Source organism: Pistacia vera, unplaced genomic scaffold (genome assembly GCF_008641045.1).
Source record: "Pistacia vera cultivar Batoury unplaced genomic scaffold, PisVer_v2 Contig995, whole genome shotgun sequence".
In the NCBI taxonomy this organism is placed as follows: Eukaryota; Viridiplantae; Streptophyta; class Magnoliopsida; order Sapindales; family Anacardiaceae; genus Pistacia; species Pistacia vera.
Window position 1 is genome coordinate 107,449 of NW_022196884.1, and position 24,582 is coordinate 132,030.

Here is a 24,582-nt window from a genome sequence, read left to right on the forward strand (position 1 = left end):
GTTATATTATGTATGGTTATGTTATGACTTATGTTTATGAGAAAAGTCCAAAGTGTATGATATGTTTTTTGAACTTGTTATATCAAAGAATGAAGGTTATGTTTTGTAGGTAGGTAAGGTCCTAAGTAATATACTTGTATAATGAACCTTAATAGTTTTTAAATGGCCATATTCCTTACTGAGCGATTAGCACTCACCCCATGAAATGTTTTAAAATGTTTTACAGGTAAGGATTAAGGCATGAAGCTGGGAGAGGATTCCAAGGGACGCTATGAGCATGAAGGGATGTTTTAATTATGACTATTGAATTGTTTTGTTAGTATTTAGTGTAGTAATTATGTTTATATCTCATAATGCAGTAAATATGTCCACGTTATTATGGAGTATATATGTTTGTGTTAATACAGGAAATCAAATTGCTAGTAAATTTTGCAAAAGTGTGTATGTTCTCGTAAGTACTATTATGGATTTCATAATGTACTCCAAGAAAGGAAACTATATTTTTGACTTGTACAATGAACTTATTATAGTTTAGAAATTAAATTAAAATAAAAATATATATATTTTTAAACTACAAGTTTATTCTTTAAATAGGATTTTAAAATAAACTTCTTTCATAGGCATACGTTTTCTAGGTTCTCAATGGCCAAGGGATACTTAGAAAATACCCAGCTAGGGAGGGGTTTTACACGAATAAACCTTCAATCTAGTTTCTCTTATTTATCTCTTTCGTGATTGTTTCATTGTTTTACTTTGTTTAATTTTAGCTTGATAGTTTTTCTTGAGTTTTTATAATTCGTGACAAACACTTGTTTGAAGTAGATAATTAATTGAGTTCACAAATCCTCTGCGGGAAAGACCGTTACTTGCTCTTTGCTACTACACAACTTTGCATTAGAATTTAGTGAGGTAAAATTAGGTGTTGCATTTGCACACATCAATTTTTGGCCCCATGTCGCTGGGGATTTTGATTAACTTAATTATTTATCTACTTTTTGTTATTTATTTATTTATTTTTCAGTTTTAATTTTTTTTTTATTCTGATCACGAGGAGATGGCCACTAATATTGAGCAGCAATTGAGCACCTTGACTGCACTTGTGCAACAATTGGCATTTCAACAATTTAAAACATGCGACATTTTCTCTAACGTTGGTCATCCTACCAACATGTGCCCTACCTTTCAAGATTTTGCTATGGGAGGATTTCAAGGTCAACAAAGGCAGAGATATGACCGATTCGCCAACATCTACAATCAGCCAGGATGGAGGGATCACCCCAACCTTAGCTATTTGGGAAACCACCAAGATGCTGCCCCTACCTATCCACTTGGTTTTCCGTACCTAAAAGTCCCACAACCATATCAAGCAAGGCCACAAAATGCTCCTCAATCTCAATGCATGTCTTTGGAGGACTTAGTAAATTCCGTAGCTATTAGCACTCTCAAATTCCAGCAAGACACAAAGGCATCAAAATTGGAGGACTTGGTAAATTCTTTAGCCACTAGCACTCTTCAATTTTAGCAAGAGAATCTCAAGTTCCAACAAGATACAAAAATGTCAATCAAGAATTTGGAGAGCCAAGTTAGTCAATTGGCTACTACCGTTGGAAGACTAGAGGCGCATGAACCCATGATCAACCCTAGGGAGAATGTCAGTGCTATAACAGTGAAAAGTGGGAAGCAACTTGAAGAAGCGCATATGAAACCAATCAACACTCACGAAACTAAAGATGAGTTGATTCAAGATGGAACGAAAAAACCCAATAATGAGGGAGATGGGGCGATTGACTCCAAAGAAACAAAACAGCCACCCAAGCAAATGCTCGAGCTCAAGAGTAAAGATCCTTTGGAAGTTGCAATAAGACATGGTTTAGCGACCAAGGAACCTCGAAACTTTGATGAAGTTCTGGATGTGGGAGCGGAATTAGAAGAGATTATTGCATCACTTAATTTTCTTCCAAAGAAAAATCCAAGGTATGCTCTTTCTTATATTTCTCTTCCCTTATCTAATGAGAAGCTTCTACCTTTCATTGTGCAGGAACCTACTTTGAAGCTTAGAACTCCTCTGGAACACTTTAAATACAAGGGAGAATATGGTTGAGAAAGTGACGATGTCAGGCTAAGGACGTTAAACCAAGTGCTATATGGGAGGCAACCCATTGATTTTTTATTTTTATTTTTTCATTTTCTTTTCCCTTTTCATTTTCATTTTTTTTTTCAGATGCTGTTTAGTTTTTGTTTTGTTACTCTAATTCATATATTTTAACTAGTGATGTGTGTTGCCTATGATGTACACCAGGAGTTTCTTTGTTTTGATAGAATTTGATATGGTTGATGGAATGAAACAAGAGTGGTGATCGAACTTTCACGCGTCTTCACACTTCAATATTAAAAAGGGGGGTAACTTTTCTTTTCCTTCTCCTTTTCCTTTTGCTACATTGGGGACAATGTAGATATTAGGTTGGGGGTGAGGGAAGGTTCCTATTTATTTTTGTTAAATTTACGAATTTGGGTGATTTTTTTTTTTTTTTTTGTTTTTGCATGATTTTAGGATTAAATTGTTTTGTTTAGTTTTTCGGATTAATTTATGTGTCAATGATATGATTATAATTGTGATAACATGTGATGTTTAGAAGATGTTAAATGTTGCTTAGGTTTAGGGGTAATTTTGAATAATTAGTTTCATCTAGTTTGAGACTCTCATGCTATGTGGTATGATTTGGTTGGTTAGTCTTAAGGCTTAGTGATGTTTGTTATGTATGAATTTTCATAGACATTTTTGTGATCTCAACAAATTCTAGAACTCACTTGATAACTACTTGAGGCGAAATCCTAGAATGCACATTACTTAGGATATGATTTAGGCTATCTTTGGATCGTTTGAGCCTTTCAAGACAACCCTTTATTTAAATTATCGCTAGTTACCCCTTTGAGCCATTATTAAACATATTTAGCCTTGATTTTCTTTCATGTAACCTACATTAACCCACCATTATTTTGAGCCAAAAACACATTCCTGCCCTTTAATTTTTAAGAGACTTAATCTAGTTACAAGATTGGTGAGAGCAATTAAAGAAGTGAGGGTGAAGGTTTGTGAAAATTGTCAATTTATTCCAAATGTGCTCAAAAGAATAGGTTGGGGGTTGTGGAGTGCTTTTAATCAAGAGTTGGGGTAGCATTTTTAGCTTTCTTTTCTTTCTTCCGAATGAAAAAAAAAAAGTTGAAAGAAAAAAAGAAAAAAAAAATAAAGAAGAAAGAAAGAAAGAAAAAAAGGAAATTTATTGAGAAACATTGCAAAGTATAAATGATGCAATGAAATTATTTTTGATGAAGGGTGGAAAAAGTTGGGTGTAAAGAAGAACGGTGGTGCTTGAATGAAAGTGTTTGAAAGAAATAGGATTGAGTCTCTTATTTTTGCTTATCTTTTCCGTTCTTTCATAACCTCATAACATAGCCTAACGTAACAAGCTTAATAAAGACCTACTGATCCGAGGTAATGTGATCACTCTACATTAGCGGAGAGTAGTTTGAAAAGTGAGCCTATGGAATTTGATTCTATACATTATATTATATTTTTAAAATTTTGAGATCAATTCTTTGTTTGTGAAGTTTGTGCATGTGATCATCCAGGTCTTGAGATTAACAGGTTTGTGGAACGATTGATGTGTGAGAGTTGATAATGAAAATGAAATTGATTTTTGAGTTACCTTTGGGCTTGGGTGATGTTTAACTAATCTTTAGGTTATGTGTTGTATGCAATTTTTGAGACGAATGTATATCCGGAGACTAATGTTTTGTTTGTTTGTTTTTAATTTTTGAGTCTAGGTTAGGTTTACTATGGATGTTTGTGGGTATCATCGCTGGAAACCCTCACAAGACTGCAGCTCATCCAATTAGGGTCACCTAGGGTTTAAAGGCTTGTTGCATATGCTAAATGCAACCGTGACAATCTACAGAAGTGATTTGGGGTAGATTAGATTTATGTTTATTTTATTTTAATTTTAAAGCTAGAAGACATATTTTTATCGCTTAGCTTGCTAGGGACTAGCAAGAAGCTGGTTGGGGGTTGTGATAAGTGCTTGAAAATACACTTATACTTAGTGCTTTATAGGTATCATTTGTGGGAAATTAGGATTAATTCGCATGAATTAACTTAATTGTTTCATAAACGCACTTTTCGGGATCACAGGTATTTTTGTTGTGTTTTCAGGGAATAAGGCTCAAAAATAATATTCGGATGAGAGATGATGTTGGCGAGAGAATTTTTGACGATTGGAAACAAACGGATCAAGAATCGGAGTTGAATTGAAGAAGTTATGGAAGTTGAAGTAAAGAGAAGATTCTAGATTACGTTCCAGCTTGAGCATGCCTCGGTATTTTGAGAATATCTTGAGCTATAGAACTCAGGTTAAGACGATTTCTAGACCTTTGGAAAGATAATTCAAAGGCCTATATTTCATATGTTTACTACTTTTCCAAATTCCATTGTTATCGAGTTAACAAATCATCATCTCTAAAGAACAGTGGAATGATGCGGGAAGAAGACCTGTAGCTACTGTGCCACGACACACTTTTTCCAGTAGCTACTGTTCCACAGCATAGTGCCACGGCACAGTCATGACAGCTGGGAACTTTTCCTCCATTTTTGACTAGGAAAATAAGGTTTTAAGAGTCCTAAACTAACTAGAATTAAGGAAAACAAAACCCTAACCCTTGTGGGATATAAATAGAAGTCTTTTAGCATTATTTTGGGGGAATTCTTTGAGAGATAAAAAAGGAGAGAACAAAGATATTCAAGAACTGAAGAAAAAGGGAGATTAAAGAAGGCTTGGAGAAGAAGAATTGGAGGAGATCATCATCAACTTCATTAATCCAACCAAGTTTCACTAAGTTTTTCTTCTTCTTTGTTATTATTATTTGTTATGAATAATACAATGATGTTCGCATATTTATTCAAGAAGAACTAATTCTTTTGTGATTGAGGGTGATCTCAAAGCCCTAGACATGTCTTGTGGTTAATAAAATCTGCATCTACTTATCTTTTGATCTCTCTTGGTTATGTGATTATTTCTTTGTGAATAAGGTTTAGATAGATTGTCTTAATTGTTTAAGCGCACAATTAAATAGTTAGGATTAATTTATTAATCCCAATTTAGGTTGTTGAGTACAGAATTGCTTTATTAACCTAAATAACTAGTGGTAAAGTGTATGCTTGCATACATGGGGGATAATCACTCAAGATAACTAAACCGACCATATGAGTTTAGCCTCGATTCAGTAGGTCTCTCGCAACTTAATGTGTTTATTACTTTGAATCTAGAGATCATATCCTAGGTTATCTAACAAATAGGGAATTGGGTTATGATCGTGTCTAATCCAACGACTCAGTAAGAAGAGATAGAACTTATCAACGTTTGGTATTTTCTGAGTTGATGTGATTAAGAGGGTAGAAAGTTAAAGAATGCTTTTATTATATGTAATTCATGTCTAGTGGTGGCGAATAAACCTTCAATCTAGTTTCTCTTATTTATCTCTTTCGTGATTGTTTCATTGTTTTACTTTGTTTAATTTTAGCTTGATAGTTTCTGTTGAGTTTTTATAATTCATGACAAACCCTTGTTTATAGTAGATAATTAATTGAGTTCACAAATCCTCTGCGAGAAAGACCCTTACTTGCTCTTTGCTACTACACGACTTTGCATTAGAGTGTATCAAGACTATGGTGGATCAATAGAGGATTCATCTCTCGAGTACAGGAGAAATTATCTCACTGAATAATTCGGTAGATGGCAACGACATTAAATCTGTGGCCACAGTGGGATTGAGTTGTAGCTCAATCCAATATATTCTGGTCGTTGGTCCAATAACCGAATACTGAGATATCAAGGATATCCGAGGTTGACACTACTTCTATACCTCGGCCTTAATGAGATAATAGATGATGAAATGATTGAATTGCACGGTAACTATAATGTTGATAGGCAGCAGTTTCGGTGAATCCGAATTTATCGGGTGTCCCTAATGTCTGGCTAGAGGCCAATCTTGGTCTGTGTCGAGTGGGATGATTGATTGATTGTCAATCGCAATACTATTTACTACCAATACGATGAGAAGCCTTGGGGTCTCACACATAGAAGACAGAATAAGAACATAATTCGTGAGGGGTATTTTCGTCATTTATGATGAAAAGACATTTTGGTAATATCACCGTGCAATTAAATTTGTTGAGATTATGTATATATATATGTATTTGAATTCAAATATAAAGGATATTATCTAATATTAATATTAATAATATGAAATTCATATTTGGTTTTTAAATTTGAATTGAATTGAATTTAAATATAATAGATATTATCTAATATTAATATTTATTATTAATATTGATAATATGAAATTCAAATTTGGTTTTTAAATATGAATTGAATTGAATTTAAATATAATGGATATTATCTAATATTAATATTTATTATTAATATTGATAATATGAAATTCAAATTTTGGTTTTTAAATTTGAATTAGAAATGCCATGTTTGGTTGCAAGGGGAATCTATTCCAAATTGGAATAAGTTATTTGCTATTCCAAGTTGGAATAGGATTTTAGTGTGCACTATTTAAGTGCAACTAAAAATTAAATCATTTAATGATTGAGTTGCAAAATTGAAACCCTAGCCACTCTTCTCTCTCTCTCAAAAATGTCACCCCCTTTTGTGATGAAAAGAATTTTTATTTCCAAGAAAAATTCTGCTGTCATTTGTTCTTGTAGGTGAGTGATCTTCCTAGCCCAGAAGTCTCTCATAGATGGTAGTCCTGTCTTCGTGTGGATACCAGGAGTCCACTTCTATTTTGAAGTGGCTAGCGAATCCAACATCAAATCAAAGGAGCATCCAACGCTGGTATGATATATTTTCTTTGATTTGATTTCTTTTATGCAAAATGATGTAATTGACATAAGGATCATGGGTTAAAGGTTAGCAGATCTTGAATAATTTTTTTTTTTTAAATTCCGTTGCGTAATGGATCCGTTAACTTACGTCACCAACTCGGTAGGCTCAAGTTTTGTCTGTGAATGAATGAGGTCCACACACCTGTCCAAGCCCCATATAATTTAAGAATATTTCCTAAGTTATCAGCCAATGGGATGCAAGGAAGGACTTGCATGGCACCTACCCACTTGTAGACTTGTAATCATTATCTTGAACTCAGCGGCTATAAATAGAGGATTCCCTCTCACAAAATTGGGATCTCTGATTCTCATAAAAACAAATAGGAAAGACAACCTATGGGAAAGAAAATAGCTTAATATTCTCTCTGAATACCAAGCTCTTGTAATTCTATTCACAATTCACGACCTCTTGTAACTTGGCTAATAACCAAGAACACTCATATAAAAGAAAACAGTGGATGTAGGTGATGAGAATGCAAAATATCATATTTACCCCCCCCCCCCCCCCCCCCTCCTTTCTTAATGTCTAGTCTTTTATACTTATTTGTTGCCTAAATATACTCATTATTATTCTATTTTGATTTAGGATGCAAATGGAGGCGTTAAATGTAAAACGGAACTAATTAGGTGAATTCGGATAGTTTTGACATCGCTTCATAATCTGAGAATAACTCTCTCATCTGAGCTCCGATTCAGATGATTCAAATTGCTGTGGAACCCTAAGAAAGAGATCTACAACTTTAGTGTTTTAAGTTTGGAGAGATACTCACTGCATCAAGGTTGTAATCGGGATTGAATTTGATGCACCTGCACTGTTGACGTTCTGGAACATTCTGCCCTATCATGCAAGTCAATTAGGCAGTTTATTATTGGAATTTTTGAAGACCTGTTGCACGCAAGTTACAGCTGGAAACACCACTTTCTTATTTTATATTAGGACTTTATTTTATTTTCAATTAATCATATTAGGATAAATGTTATTTTAGGATATTAGAATATTTTTAGGAGATAGAGTAGAATTCAAAGACTTGAATTGGATATTCTTAAAAGGGGGAGAGAGATCAGATTAGAGGGGATTACACACGCCTTTCCTTCTTCTCTTCTGGAATTTCTTTTTGAGTTTTGATGATGGCCATGAGCGGCTAAAACTTTTATAACTTGGTCGAAGGAAACGAAGGCCTCGGAATCAATAAAATTGTGAGATCAAATCTGTTTTTAGTGTTCAATATATGCTTTGAGTATTGGATGTTCTTCTGTGCCTATTTTCATGATTGTTTCATTTAATTACTAGGAGGCCTACTAGTTTATTATTTGTTGCAATCTATTGCTTAATTAGATATCAAATCCATAATTGTTTGATCCCTCTAATTTGTGAGTAAATAAGAGTTAAGAATTTGCTGCGTCAGGAATTGTTAAATCTTAAGGAGAACATTCAACTGAATTAAATACAACTGCTTGTGTTTGTGTTGTTCATCTTCATCGATCTCTCTAGTTCTTATGGCTACCACTAGATTAAACCTTTAGCGCTTGTCTTGGGTTGTTTAGTAGTAAGATTAATTAGATCGCTTGTTTCCTAATTAACTACAACTAAGGAGAGATAGGGAAATAGTTCCAACGGTGAATATTCAAAGTACGAATTGATTTATTTTTGCATCGATGATTAGTTGTTAAATTCGGATGGTGGATGTTGACTTAGACCAAGGTTTGTTATTCTAATTGATAATTTAATTTGAATTGTTTTTTTTCCCTAAAATTGTTTCTGTTTTACTCAACCCAACAACCCGCTCCCCCTCCCCCAGCCTTGTTCACATAACATAAAACTCGGCTAAACACTCTCTGTGGGAATGATCCTTGCTCACACTACTACATGTGTTTTTACGTTTTAATCTTGGTTGCCTATGACAGCACACCAGTAGGAATCGCTTTAAGCATCCGAACCACTATAAAAGTCTTTGTATGCTACTGTGACCATAATCAGCTCTCATAATCATACACATGTAATTTCTAAGACCTGCTTAGCACTTTGCACGTGCAAGGTCGTTGGTGTCAAAATCAAGCATCAACAGTTTGGTGCTAGAAGGAGGGCAAGATTTCACATCAACTCTCCATCTAGTAATCTCAACTAATCAATCAGTTCTACCTATAAATTCATGGCTTGTGGTCTTGAAACAAAGTGTGCTAGCACCAACAACGAAGAGGTTCCCCACACTCAGGAGACTACTCCTCCCAAAGTAGCTCTACTTCCCCAAAGTGCTGCGATGAACATCCTTTCGACTTTTCAGCCAAATCCGGCTGTGATGGACTATCTGGAGTGGTTTAATAACACCCTCCAAATGATAAGCCAAAGGCTAGATCCTTTGGATCAGGTCGTACTACCAAACTCTAATAAGGCGGTACCACGTCCAAAAACGCTTGTAGGTCACACTAAAGTGTGGAAACGAGCAAAGCTCATACCACGTGCACTACAGTGTGTAAAGATAAGGGAAAGCAAGTGGCTGAGCATGGGCCCAAAGGCTCTAAAGGGCCAACAAATACTGGTTACGAGCCAAGGAGAAAACCTGTGGCCCTACGATTTGGTAGTATGTCGCATCAAGAGCCATCCCGTACCACATCGCAAAGGCACCTCCACAAGAGTGCTCGGCAAGGAAATTCCCACCATTGTTGAAATGATGGTCTTGACCATCACCGTAAAAAAAGTACCCACCGTCAGCAGGTCGATTCTGACAACCACAAAGGTAGGGAGAACTCTGCAAGCCATTCAGTGCCTTCACAAGGCTCCAGCCAGCATGTATCAAGGCATGTCGAAGGCTCCTACCAAGGTAGGGAAGGTTATGATCTATGATCCTTCCTTAATCGTAATCATAGGGAAACTACCTACATTGTGGAAAGTGATCCCTAGAGGGCTCCGCTTCCTCAATAAATGAGTTAAAGCGAGCTCTAGATCAGCATAAAGCAGGGGCAGGTCGTTGAGGCGTCTTCCTTTTCTGCAGCAGTTTTGACTGCTTCTCTCCCGTCAAAATTTAGAATGCCCAACATGAGGGCATTCGATGTGAATTTTGATTCGCAGGATCACCTCTATGAGTTTAACGACCTCATGGAGCTTCACCAAGTTTACAACTTGGCAAAATGTCACTGCTTAGTAATGACTCTAACTACCTACGCTAAACGTTGGTTCAAATCGATTCCACCAATGTCTATCAACTCGCGATAGGAGATGAGTTCATTATTTTTGAGACACTTCTAGGCCAATCGGAAGTTTTCAATGCTGTTAAACTACCTTAGCAACATACAACGAAAGAAGAATGAATCTCTCCAATCCTATATTGATAGATTTCACAAGGAACTGAATCAAGTGGCTAACACACCCAAGGATTCAATACGAACATTGATTATTGTCATAGTTCGCTCGCAAACCGACCTATGGAAGAAACTGCAATCTGAGGATGATATTTCCCTCACTCGCTTCTGCAATCTTATAGGGAAATATCTACAGATAGAAAACTCAATGGTAGCTTTAAATCGCCATGACCTCGAGCCTTCAACCAATGCTCCCAGTCGGAGGGAGAAAAACCGGGGAGAGAATAGTAGAAGATCTGATTGTAAATGGGCTAATGACGATCAGAGAAAGGGAAAGAAACAACGATTTGAGCCAAAGAAATCCTATGCCCAAGTTCCTCGTAGCAATCGCAACCATGATAACTTTACTCCACTCAATGCATCAGTTTCAGCTATTCTAAATAAATCAAAAGAAGCTAATTTGCTTGAAATGCTAGAGCCCATGAAGAAACCTAAGTAAAAAAGGAATGGCAAGAAATACTGCCATTACCACCGAGATAATAGGCATCATATCGATGAATGAAGAGCTTTTAAGCAGGTAATTGAAGACCTCATTCAAAATGGGCACTTCAAGGAGTATGTTGATGGTCCAACTTCCGTAAGGGAGAAAGATCAAGATGTTAGGAAACGATCAAGTCATGGCAGCGGAAAACAAAAACATAAACCACATGGATCATTCCTTAGAACCAAGATTAGGGTACAATTTTAACAATCTATGCATTAAATACAAATCTATAGGAAATCAATTTAAAGTTAAGAAACCATACCCACGTTTGGAGGCTTCTCCAACTTTAACTTTGAATGGGTTTCGCTACCGATCCAAGGGTAGGATCGAACCACTGTTAGTCCATACGAAGATAATCCCAAGGAACTAAAGAGGGATTTGCTAGATCCTCTTTAGCCTTAAGAACCAAGAACAAAATCAAAATAAAATTTTGATTCAATCAAATTTGAAGTGGCGTGGAAGAGAGAAAGGGGGCTGGAATTTTTGTTGGAAATGATTGAATGAATCAATATCATTAATCTCACAAAGTGTTGCACTTATATAGTGCACACTTTGCCCTATTCCATCATGGAATAGGCTTGGGCACCAACCCAAATAGCCCCAATTAGATATTTTTATTATTATTATTAATTAAATTAAATTAATACATACATACATACATATATATATATATATATATATATATATATATATATATATATATATATATATATATATATTATATATATATATATATCTATATATATATATATATACATATATTAACATTTAACAATAACAATAATTCAATTCATTTAAATATATGCGAACACATACTTAAATATAATTTCACTTATTTAATTTTATTAAAAAATTAAATAAAGGCTATAACCTCAGCAAATTTAATTGTACTGTGAAATTACCAAAATACCCTTTCGCCTAAAAAGACAAAAACACCCTTCTTATAAACTAGTTCTTAAATTATCTTCTATGTGTGTGACCCGTAGGCTCCTCATCATACCGGTAGTGTGTAGTATCGCGATTAACACCAATTAATCGTCTCACTACACACATACCAAGTTGGCCCCTAGCAAGGCATTATGTCCACCTGATGGATTCGAATTCAGCGAAGCAGTTACCTATCAACGATATGGTTACCGTACAATCCAATCCTTTCATCATCTGTTATCTCGACGAGACCGAGGCATAGAAATAGTGTCAACCTCAATTACTCTCGATATTATGTATTCAGTTACTGGACCAATGACCTGAATTATAAACTGGATAGAGCAACAACTCAATCCCACTGTGGCCATAGTTTTAATGTCATTGCCATTTACTGAATTGTGCCGTGAGATAACTTCTCCCGTACCCAAGAGTGATGAATCCTCTGTCGATCCACCATAGTCTTGATACACTCTTTGATGTAGCCAATCACTACCGTATTGACAACTCCGAATAGAACTGCGTTAGGCTAGTGTTAAACTACACCAATCTGTGCACAAGACACTCCGGTGATCTCAAGTCTAAAGATCACATGCACCACCATTCGTTAGAAGATTTGTTCCATAGACACTAGGGTTACCATCCATATGGAATCCTCTGGTGGGTTAGTCCAATGAACTTGCCTACAGCAAGCACCCATGTGTTGCACCAGGTTGTCACCAAACAACATTGATAAGTGAGATCAATCACTACCTTTTGGCATGGTCGTTCAACACTATGATAGCCTTACCGTATTATCTGTGCCCTTACTTTAGAATAATACTAGGGCTGTGGACATTTCTAGAATGGCCACCATATGTGCTTATAGGGTTCTCACTATCAAGATTTGAAACACTTGATACCCTCATCACGGTTCTACCATTCTAAGGACATATATCAATACATACGATGATGATTTACGCGATATAGAATAAAATGCCTTTTATTGATCAATGAACATTATTACAAAGAGTCAATTCTACCTACTCTAACAATCTCCCACTTGCATTATAGCCAATCATTCATGCACTCAACATTGAATGACCCAAGTGCCCATCATGCTTCTACTACAACAGAAACTTCAATAGTGGGTTAGTAGGTATTCTACAAATCTACACATTCCCTTTCAGATCGATCTCTCAAATCAGATTGAATTAACTAAGTATGTGTTTGGATGTAACGCCCCGCTTGAGGTACGTTGTTATTGTTTCCTCTTTTGCCCTTAATCTAGTTGGCTTTTGTTGTTTGTCGAATGTTTGCCCTGAAAATTGGTAAAAACAGACAGCAGTCTGTCTGCCGTGCTTCGCCGGGGCGAAGAAGAAGCTTCGCCGCGCGAAGATGTGTTGAAATCAAGGGGAACTCCCTGGACAGTTTCGCCGCGCGACAGATGTTTCTTCGCCGCGGCGACGGGCCGAATAAAAGGTTGATTGAGTTTTAGATATTTTCTTCCTTAAGGACATTTTGACTTTTCTACCCCTAATTAGCAGGAAAAGTGGGAGTTAATTGTAAGGATATTCATGGAGAATAGGTTGAGATAGGGGTGAGTTTGTAAAGAATCAAGGAGGGATGGAATTCCCAAATTAGAACAAGGCAAAATGGGAATGAGGTTGTTAATTTCATTAAAAGGAATTAGAATCAAAGAACCCTTCATTTCTTCTTCTAAAAAACGTGACTCTTCATTCTTCTCCTCTCAACTTCTCCTTTCTTTTGAACAAGGTTTTCCAAGGGATTTTTTGAAGGATTTTGGGGTAGAAAAGCAACCTAAGCTTCCTAAGGTAAGGATTTCTTCTTAAGTTGTGTGATTGGGAGTTTTAACCCATATTGAAGTTTGAGGGTTTTCATTCTTTTGGCTAAGATTTGAGGAGATATCAAGCTAAACAAGTGAGGAAGAGTTTGTGAAGTCTCTCCTTAACAAGTAGTAAAACCCAACCAAGTTGAGATTTATGAATTTTCTTGATTAGGGTTTTGATAGAAATGATGTATGTATGTGATGTGCATAATATACATGTATGAAGGATTAAATAGAGATTTTTATGCTTTGTGATTGTTTATACCTTGCAAATTTGAGAAATGGGTTGTTGGTTTGGCAAGGTAGTTGAGATGGAATTTAAGGGTATATGTCTCCCCTTTTTAGAAGTGTTTTCTATGGCAGTTTTTTTGTGACCTTGTGAAGGGGTTTTTCCCCATTTTGGATGATTAAGAAAGTTTTAGAATCATGGCTATGATAGAGTTTTGTAGTGCACATGAGTTGTTTGATGAAATGCCTATAGAGGTTTGAGTGTGAGAAAACCTTAATTCTTGCAACATTGCATGTTGGCATCTCATAAGTGCATTGGTGAAGATGAACCATCCATAGGCACTAGTTGTACATGGAAAAGTGATCTAGAAAGTGTAAGAAATGGGTTATGCAATTACCCTATGAGTAGAGAGCTTAGTGGGTAAAATTACTCTAAGAGTAGAGAGCATGAAAAATGCTACAATAGAATGATTAGAAGAGTAGTATAGTTGGGATGATGCTTTGTGATCATCACCCGACCGTTATGGGAATCGGATTGATGCTTAGTGATCATCCTCCGAATAGCCCTTGATGTGTGGTCGATGCTTTGTGTCGTCACCCGATGAGTAGTAAGATGGGTAGATGCTTTGTGACCGCTACCCGTTAGGATGATAAGTAGTTGATGCTTTGTGATCATCATCCGATATTGATGAGAAACGGGTTGATGCTTTGTGACCATCACCCGATAGTGACTAGAGACGGGTAAATGCTTGGTAATCGTTACCCAATTCATGAGGAACGGGTAGGCGCTAGGTTGATCTCCACCGATAGTTAGAAAGAACCGAGTGGTGCTTTGTGATCCTCACTTGTTAGTCACTAAGAACGGGTTGGTACTGGTGATTCCACCCGATAGCCATGAGAGTGAGATGGTGCTGTGTGAACGCCATCCGCCGTACATCCGGTAAGATGAGGCCATGATGTTATTAGAAACAGAAATAGAATCAGAGATAGCATAAGGAAAGAATTAAGAGTTATTCATACGGGGACAGACAGATAGAGAGTTTTACTTACTGAGCATTATTTTGTGCTCACCCTTTTTTTCCTTTGTGGATGCAGGTTCTAGATGTGTTGCGGTCGGAGGGGCGTCGGCAAGCAATGAGGAATAGCTAACTGTTTCCCCTGTTTTGTCTTTTAAATACATTTTTTGTAAACAGTACTCTTTATGTATAAAGACCATGTTTTGTAATGAAAAAAACTTTGGGCCCAACTTTTCTATTGTTATTATGCATGCATTGTACAGTTTCCAGTAGGTGTTACATTTTTGGTATCAGAGCAAAGATTTTGGGATTGACAGTGTACTATTCTCATCGCCACGACGATCCTATAACCGACCGTGTGAGTAATCTTTCCTTATAATAATTGTCTCTTGAGTTCATTAGTTTGATCATTTGTAGATGAGGCGTATTTATCGAAATCACGGTAAAGGTGTGGTGAATGAAGAGAACCTTCTAACCCACCAAGTCTACGCCCCCTCCCTTGGATGAAGCTAGAATCCGGGAATTATACAGCAAGTTATGGCGGAAACTCAGGGAGAGTTGTACCTCCCGTACAGACACTGCCAGTTACGCCTGTCGAAAGAGGCAAAGGCCCCTCCCCCAGTACAACAGAGTGGCCGATCTACGGTCTTTCTAGTCAGCATCAACCCTCAGAGTTTAAGGTACTACAGACCCAGTAATCAGAAGAGTGGCTTGGGTCAGTAGAGCGAGCCACAGTTTTATTTCCCATGACAGACCGGAGAAGATCCGGTATGCGAGTTTCTTGTTTCGGGGTGGCCGAATTTGGTGGGAATTAATGAAGAACTCAGGAACCGACGTGATGACGTGGGAGAGTTTAGGCAAGAGTTTGAGGCTGAGTATAAACAGAGGACCAAGTTCATAGAAGGTCCAAGAATTTATCAGTCACAGCAGGGTCAAGCGCTGTGAAAGAGTACTCAGTAAAGTTCAACGCTCTTGCAAGGTTTGCACCGGAATAGTCAGTACTCCGCCTTGAAGGGATATTTTTTGCATGGATTGAGCCGGAGATAGCCCGGATATTATGACAAGCTCCAACCCTCCTCGGAATTACAGTGAGGCCTTGAGGCGGGCCATGAAGGCGAAGATTTTTAGAAAATCTTCCCTTAGGATCCTCACAGGGGGCCCAAGAGCTACCCTCTACTCCCCAGAGAAGAAGCATGAGGTGTAAGAGCAAAGAAATGAAGAACCAGAAGAAGAAGTTTCCGTATAACAAATAGAAAAGAGTGGAAGAATAACACCTCGGACAGGGTTTCCTCCTTGCCCTAAATGTGGAAGAATCACCCGGAGAGTGTCTGAGGGATCAGAGAGTGTGCTATAGGCGCCGACAGCCAGGGCACATGATGAGAGATTGTAAAGCTCCTCTTCCACCAACCACCCAGGGTTCAGGAGTTACTGCGCAATGCCCGAGTGTTTACTGTGGCACAGGGTGAAGCAGAGGCCAGTCCATCACCCGTTACTGGTCAGTTATTATTTCATGCAGTCCCTTTATATGCTTTAATTGATTCAGGTGCTACCCATTCGTTTATATCTTATGGGATGCTTGAGAGATTAGGTTTGAAACCACTAGAACGACACAACCCATTAGAGAGATTACCCGATGGGTTAGGTTTGTGACTCAAGAGATTTTGTTAAGAGATCCTTAGTGATCCAGGTAGAGGTTAATCGTTGATTTAATAGTCTTCGATATGCCCGATTTTGATGTAATTTGGGTATGGACTTCCTAGGAAGATATGGGTATAGATTGACTGTCGGAAAAAAAACGAGGTTTAACCTCGATTGTGGAATAGTTTAGTTTTGGAGAAGGCCAAGTTACTGCTGATTAGTAGTGTGAAAGCCAGGAAATGTTGAGAAGGGGTGTTCGGATATATTGCCCATGTACTGCAGAGTGGTGATGTTCCACAGTTAGAGATTCAAAGGGTGCCAGTAGTTCGAGACTTTCTAGATGTTTTTCCGGATAGTTACCGGTTGCCTCCAGAGAGGGAGGTAGAATTTAGTATCGACTAGCACCAGGAACAGCCCCCATATCCAAAGCCCCTTATCGAATGCCCCAGCTGACTCCAAGAATTAAAGAAGCAACTCCAAGACTTTTAGATAAAGGCTTTATCCGACAGAGTCATTCTCCTTGGAGCTCCAATCCTGTTTGTGAAAAGAAGGATGGATCACTAAGGATGTGTATTGATTAGGGAGCTGATAAAAGTTACAGTGAAAATAGTATCCGCTACCCCGGATAGATGACCTTTTTGATCAGTTGAAAGGAGCGGCAGTGTTCTCCAAAATTGATTTGAGGTCCGGGTATCATCAGGTACGAGTGTTTGAGCAAGATGTGGCTAAGACTGCCTTTCGTACAAGTATATGGCATTATGAATTTGTAGTGATGCCTTTTGGTTTGACTAATGCCCCAGCAGTTTTTATTGGACCTGATGAACAGGGTATTTCATGAGTATTTGGATCAGTTCTGTTGTCTTCATCGACACATTCTGATTTACTCAAAGTCTAGAGAAGAACATGAGAAACTTGAGATTAGTATTACAACGGCTGAGAGAAAAGAAGTTGTGTGCTAAATTTTCCAAGTGTGAGTTTTGGCTGACCAAGTGTATTCCTGGGTCACCGTATCAAAGGAAGGATTTCGTAGATCCGAGTAAAGTGCAGGCAATCCTGGAATGGCAGAAGCCGAGAACAGTGAAGAAATCAGGAGTTTCCTAGGCTTAGCAGGCTACTATCGACGATTTTGTAGCGGGATTCGCCCAGTTGGCTAAACCGTTGACAGCTCTTACTAAACAACTCTTTTGTTTGGTCACAGCATGTGAAGAAAGCTTTCAAGAGTTGAAAAAGAGGTTAACATCACTCCTGTACTAGTGTTACCACAGGAGTGTAGATTATGACATTTATACAGACCCTCTTTGCAGGGACTTGGTGCTGTGTTAATGCAGTTGGGTAGTTTATAGCTTATGCTTCTCGACAATTGAAAGAGTACGAGACCGATACCCTACGCATGACTTAGAATTGGCAGCCGTGGTCTTTGCCTTAAAGATTTGGAGGCATTACCTTTATGGTGTGAAGAGTAATTCTCACCGATCTAAGATTCTAAAGTACTTCTTCACCCAAAAGGAGTTGAATATGAGGCAGAGAAGGTGGTTGAGTTGGTCAAGGTATGATTGTGAGATCAATATCACCAGGGAAAGCCAATGTAGTAGCCGATGCCTTGAGTAGAAAAGCCCATGTTTTTCGGCTTACTAGACAGAGAGTTGATAGAAATTGTCTAAGGAACAGATTGAGGTGTTCCGGGAAGAATTGCCAGCCTTGTGTACAGTCCTCTTTACTAGAGGAGATTAGAGAAAAGAAAATGGCTGATGAGTGGTGTCAGAAAATAGTTCAGCAAGTGCATGAGGGCAAGACATCAGAGTTCTTTGTGAGAGATGGTGTCCTCTATTTTAGAAATCGGTTGTGTATACCTACATGAGAGTTAAAAACAGAAAATTCTTATGGAGGCCATGACACACCGTACACCGCTCATCCGGAGCAACCAAGATATCGGATTTAAGAAAGGCTTTTGGTGGTCGGTATGAAAAGACATTGCAGTTTGTGGCTAATGTCTAACTTCCAGCATTGAAAGCAGAACACCAACGGCCGTCAGGTTTCTTCAACCATTGAGTATTCCGGAGTGGAAATGGGAAGCATTTCAATGGATTTTATCACGGGTCTTCCCAAGTGCAGAAAGGGTGTAATGCAATATGGGTGATTGTGGATAGATTAACCAAGTCATCCCATTTTCTCCCGTAAAGGAAAGTACCACTACAGACAATTGGCTCAGATTTACCTCAAGGAGATAGTCAGATGGCAGGGTGTGCCCAAGACTATAGTGTCAGATAGAGATTCCAGTTTGTTTCAGCCTTCTGGACAAGTTTACAGAGGAGTTTTGGTACCCTTTTAGCATTCAGTACTGCCTATCATCCTCAGACAGATGGCCAAACTGAGAGAACGAATCAGGTGCTTGAGGATATGTTGAGAGCCTGTTGCATGGATTATAAAGTTCTCCTGCATGAGATGTTACCCTTAGTGGAGTTTGCCTACAATCCAGTTATCAGTCTACATTAGAATGGCGCCTTACGAGGCTTTGTATGAACGGTGTAGGTCTCCGCTTCATTGGATGAAGTAGGCGAAAGAAATGAGTTGAGTATTGCTCTTGGGCCAGATGACTCAGAAACTAGTTGAAGATGTGAAGTTATCAGAAATAGAATGAAGCAAGCCCAAGATCGACAGAAGAGTTATGCCGACTTGAAGAGGAAAGAGTAGAATTCCAAGTGGGCGACAAAGTATTTCTGAAAGTTTCCCCCTACAACGAGTAATGCGCTTCGGAAGCAAAGGGAAGTTAGCACCGAGGTATGTAGGTCCCTTTGAGATCTTACAACGAGTAGGAGGTGGCTTATAGATTAGCACTACCACCTAGTATGGACAGGGTGCATGATGTTTTCCATGTCTCGATGCTACGGAATGTAAGTGATCCCTCCACATCCTGAGCATAGAAGACTTTGAAGTACAGAGAATCTAGTATATGAAGAACGTCCAGTACGATTTTAGATCGAAGGTAAAGAACTTCGGAACAAGAGTGTTCCGCTAGTGAGGTTCTTTGGAGGAATCCCAAAGGGAAGAGGCCACTTGGGAAGTAGAACGAGACATGCAGAATCGCTTCCCAGAGTTATTTGCATGAATTCGGGGACGAAATTCTTTTAAGGGGGGGAATTGTAACGCCCGCTTGAGGTACGTTGTTATTGTTTCCCTTTTTGCCCTTAATCTAGTTGGCTTTTGTTGTTTGTCGAATGTTTGCCCTGAAAATTGGATGAAAAACAGAAGAATTTCTGTCTGCCGTGCTTCGCCGGGGCGAAGAAGAACTTCGCCGCGGCGAAGATGTGTTGAATCAAGGGGAACTCCCTGGACAGTTTCGCCGCGGCGACAGATGTTTCTTCGCCGCGGCGACGGCCGAATAAAAGGTTGATTGAGTTTTAGATATTTTCTTCCTTAGGAATTTTGACTTTTCTACCCCTAATTACAGAAAAGTGGGGAGTTAATTGTAAGGATATTTCATGAGAATAGGTTGAATAGGGTGAGTTTGTAAAGAATCAAAGGATATGGATGGAATTCCCAATTAGAACAAGGGCAAAATGGGAATGAGGGTGTTAATATTTCATAAAAGGATAGAATCAAAGAACCCTTCATTTCTTCTTCTAAAAAACGTGACTCTTCATTCTTCTCCTCTCAACTCTCCTTTCTTTTGAACAAGGTTTTCCAAGGGATTTTTTGAAGGATTTTGGGTAGAAAAGCACACCTAAGGCTTCCTAAGGTAGATTTCTTCTTAAGTTGTGTGATTGGAGTTTAAACCCATATTGAAGTTTGAGGGTTTTCATTCTTTTGGCTAGATTTGAATACAAGCTAAACAAGTGAAAGAAAGAGTTTGTGAGGTCTCTCCTTAACAAGTAAGTAAAACCCAACCCAATTGAGATTATGAATTTTCTTGATTAGGGTTTTGATAGAATGATTTATGTATGTGATGTGCATGTAATATAGCATGTATGAAGGATTAAATAGAGATTTTTGCTTTGTGATTGTTTATACCTTGCAAATTTGAGAAATGGGTTGTTGGTTTGGCAAGGTAGTTGAGATGGAATTTAAGGGGTATTATGTCTCCCCTTTTTAGAAGTGTTTTCTATGGCAGGTTTTGTGACCTTGTGAAGGGTTTTTCCCATTTTGGATGATTAAGAAAAGTTTTAGAATCATGGCTAGATAGAGTTTTGTAGTGACATGAGTTGTTTGATGAAATGCCTAATAGAGGTTTGAGTGTGAGAAATGAACCTTAATTCTTGCAACATTGCATGTTGGCATCTCTAAGTGCATTGGTGAAGATAACCATCCATAGGCACTAGTTGTACATGAAAAGTGATCTAAGAAAGTGTAAGGAAATGGGTTTATGCAATTACCCTATGAGTAGAGAGCTTAGTGGGTAAAATTACTCTAAGAGTAGAGAGCATTGAAAAATGCTACAATAGAATGAATTAGAAGAGTAGTATAGTTGGGATGATGCTTGTGATCATCACCCGACCGTTATGGGAATCGGATTGATGCTTAGTGATCATCCTCCGAATAGCCCTTAGAGTGATGGGTCGATGCTTTGTGATCGTCACCCTGAGTAGTAGAGATGGGTAGATCTTTGTGACCGCTACCCGTTAGTGATAGATAGTGGTTGATGCTTTGTGATCATCATCCGATATTGAGTAGAAAAGGGTTGATGCTTTGTGACCATCACCCGATAGTGACTAGAGACGGGTAAATGCTTGGTAATCGTTACCCAAAATTCATGGAACGGGTAGGCGTAGGTGATCTCCACCCGATAGTTAGAAAGAACCGGTGTGGCTTTGTGATCCTCACTCTTTAGTCACTAAGAACGGTTGGTACTGTGTGAATTCCACCCGATAGCCATAGAGAGTGAGATGGTGCTGTGTGAACGCCATCCGCCGTACATCCGGTAGATGAGGCCATGATGTTATTAGAAACAGAAATAGAATCAGAGATAGCATAAGGAAAAAATTAAGAGTTATTCATACGGGGACAGACAGATAGAGAGTTTTACTTACTGAGCATTATTTTTGCTCACCCCGTTATTTTCCTTTGTGGATGCAGGTTCTAGATGATGTTGCGGTCGGAGGGGCGTCGGCAAGCAATGAGAATACTACACTGTTTCCCCGTTTGTCTTTTAAAATACATTTTTTGTAAACAGTACTCTTATGTATAAAAGACACATGTTTTGTAATGAAAGAACTTTGGGCCCAACTTTCTATTGTTATTATGCATGCATTGTACAGTTTCCAGTAGGTGTTACATTGGATTACTGGTGAGACCGTAATTCCTTAGCCACAACACGCAGTAGAACATACTAGATCAGCAATGCTTGGAACCACATCAAGTTCAGTAATGAACTTCTTAATCTAAACCGCCTACCCGGCTGCATTAATAATGTATAACTTAGCATCAATTGTAGTATTCACTGCAGTACACTAATTCGAGCTTTTCCAGCTCAATGCAGCTACATTGAGATAAAATGTATAATCCCAAATTGCGAACTATAATCATCTTTACCCGTTTGGAAATAGCATCACTGTATTTCTTAATATGGCTCATCTTCCCCTCCAAAACTAAAAACATATTCTTAGTCCTCTTCAGTACTTGAATGTCTTGATAGCCATCCAGTTAGCTCACCTAGATCCGATTGATACTTACTACAAGTGCTCAAAGCACATGAGACTCAATTCGAGTACATAGCATGACATACATGATGGATCCAACTGCTGCACATATGGGATCCTGATAATCCTAGGATTACACTGATTTATCTAGGCTTTTTGGCCGGATTTTGGATACTTCTTATTTCATTTGTGCCAATTCCAACTTAATTGCATTATTTTATGTTTCAGGCCAAAACGTGTTGTTATAGCAAATAATGAGCAGAATTGAGTTTCTGGACCCAGCAAGCGAATCTCAGGATTCGGGAAGTTCTGAAGCGGATTTGAAGCACTATGAAGTTTGTTCTTATGGAGAGCACCAAAGATTGAAGATTCAGACGGAAGCAGCAGCGAGCACTTCCATAAATTCAGAATTGTTCAGAAGACATCGCCGCGGTGATAAACTCTCGGGACAGATTAACAATTTTAAATCAACTCGTTGCCACAGCGAAGTCTGCAAATTTTAGTTTTTCAAAACTGTGCATTTTATTTTAGGCGAGAGTTTTAGGTTTTTTTTGGACAGGCTATATAGAAAAACTTAGCCATTTTAGAGGAAGTTTGACATTTTTGGAGAAAGAAGAGGAGACTAAGATTGAACTCTTTTGATTCATCAATAGGGAAGATTTTGTTCTCTTTTCTTAATTCCAACATGTTGAATGCATTGTTTACTGTTTTTATTTCCATTTGTGTTAATTTTAGTTGAACTAACTCACTTTGGGTTAGGGTTTGGGTTTTGATGTAATTGGGATTTCCATGTTTAATCATAAATTAATGTTGCTTCTACATTCATTTCTGGATTGTGTGATTACTCTTGTTTTTATTGAAATTATTTGTTGAACATGATGAGATTGAGAAATGAATCATGCATGAGCTTCTTAGGGTAATTGCCATTGTTGTATTGAACGCTAGAGATAGGTTTGAGAAGCAATGAAATCAATTCAGGATTCCATTAGCTTAATGAACTTGGAACTATTAATCTTCAATTTGTTGGGTACGAAAGCTTAATAGGGAAAAATAGGAAAACATAGCCTGAGAAGGTATGTTTCACACATTAGGGAGTCCGATTTATTATCCGTGCATGTGACTGTAGAAGTAGCATAATTCGTAGATTAATTCATAACATCCTAGTGAAGTCAAAACCCTAACCGTTTGTTTAATTGATATTCTCTCTCGAATTAGTTTCACTGTCTTTAATTAGTTTTCAAAGTACGTAGTAAATTTTGTTTTCACTTTAGCTTAGAATTCTCCCACAAATCCAAACATCTTTCGGTTTCTCCAACTTGATAAACAACTAGGAAAATCAGTGCTTAGCAAACAATCCTGGTGGGAACAATACTTTACTTATCACTTTATTACTTTTTGCGACTAGTGCACTTGCTACATATTGCATGTTGTAATTTCAACACATCAAGTTTTTGGCACCGTTGCCGAGGATTGATTTTTGTGTTAACATTGAACTTTTCTTGTGTTAGCTAGATTGGAGTTTAATTTTAGTTTTAATTGTTGTCTAGTTTAATTTTGTTGTTCTTGTCTATTAGCTTGTGATCTCATGCTTTCTTTCTTTCTGTGTAGTTTATGCGAAAAGGTAGACGTCATCCAGTGGTTCCTATTGATCCAGAGATTGAAAGAACTGCAACAAGAATTAATAAAGAAAGAAGAGAACGAGAGGCTATAGTCATTGAGATGGCGGAGAATAGAAAATTGAGGGAATTTTCAGTACCCACGGTTGATGGTAGTGGTCCAAGTATAACTAGGCCACCAGTGCAAGCCAACAACTTCAAAATAAAGCTGGTAATCATCCAGATGATCCAACAGTAGGTACAATTTAAAGGATATCTGAAGGAAGATCCAAATTCACACATTGCAAACTTCTTGGAGATTTGCGATACCTTCAAATCAAATGGAGTGTCAGATGACGCCATCAGATTAAGACTGTTTCCTTTTTCATTAAGGGATAAAGCAAAGGGATGGTTAATAGCACTACCACCAGGAACAATCACAACCTGAAATGAATTGGCACAGAAGTTCCTTGCTAAATACTTTCCTCCAACGAAATCTGCAAAGATGAGAAATGATATCACATCGTTTCTATAGGAAGAGACTGAATCACTTTATGAAGCTTGCGAAAGATATAAGGAACTACTAAAAAAGTGTCCACACCATGGTTTGCCAGTTTGGATGCAAGTCCAAACATTCTATAATGAGTTGATGGTTAATGTGCAAACGATGATGGATGCTGCATCTGGAGGAACATTGCAAAACAACACACCTGAAGAAGCTTATGAGTTGCTTGAAGTCCTGGCAAGAAACAACTATTAGAGACCCAATGAGAGAATGTAGTCGAAGAAGTCTATGGGTATTCATGAAGTTGATGCTTGCATGGCCATCTCAGCCCAACTTACAGCACTTCAAAAGTAATTAGGAGGTATGCAAGTGAATTCTATTCAAACACCTCAACTGACATGTGATTTTTGTGCAAGTAACCATGCGAC

At 38.0% G+C, this 24,582-nt stretch overlaps 1 non-coding gene across 1 annotated transcript; it reads right to left on the reverse strand.

Annotated features, from left to right (window-relative positions):
* Window positions 1-24,151: 24,151 nt before the first annotated feature.
* LOC116121578 lies at window positions 24,152-24,258 on the reverse strand. The gene has a single exon (XR_004126744.1). It is a non-coding gene; the product is annotated as a small nucleolar RNA R71 (small nucleolar RNA).
* Window positions 24,259-24,582: the final 324 nt, after the last annotated feature.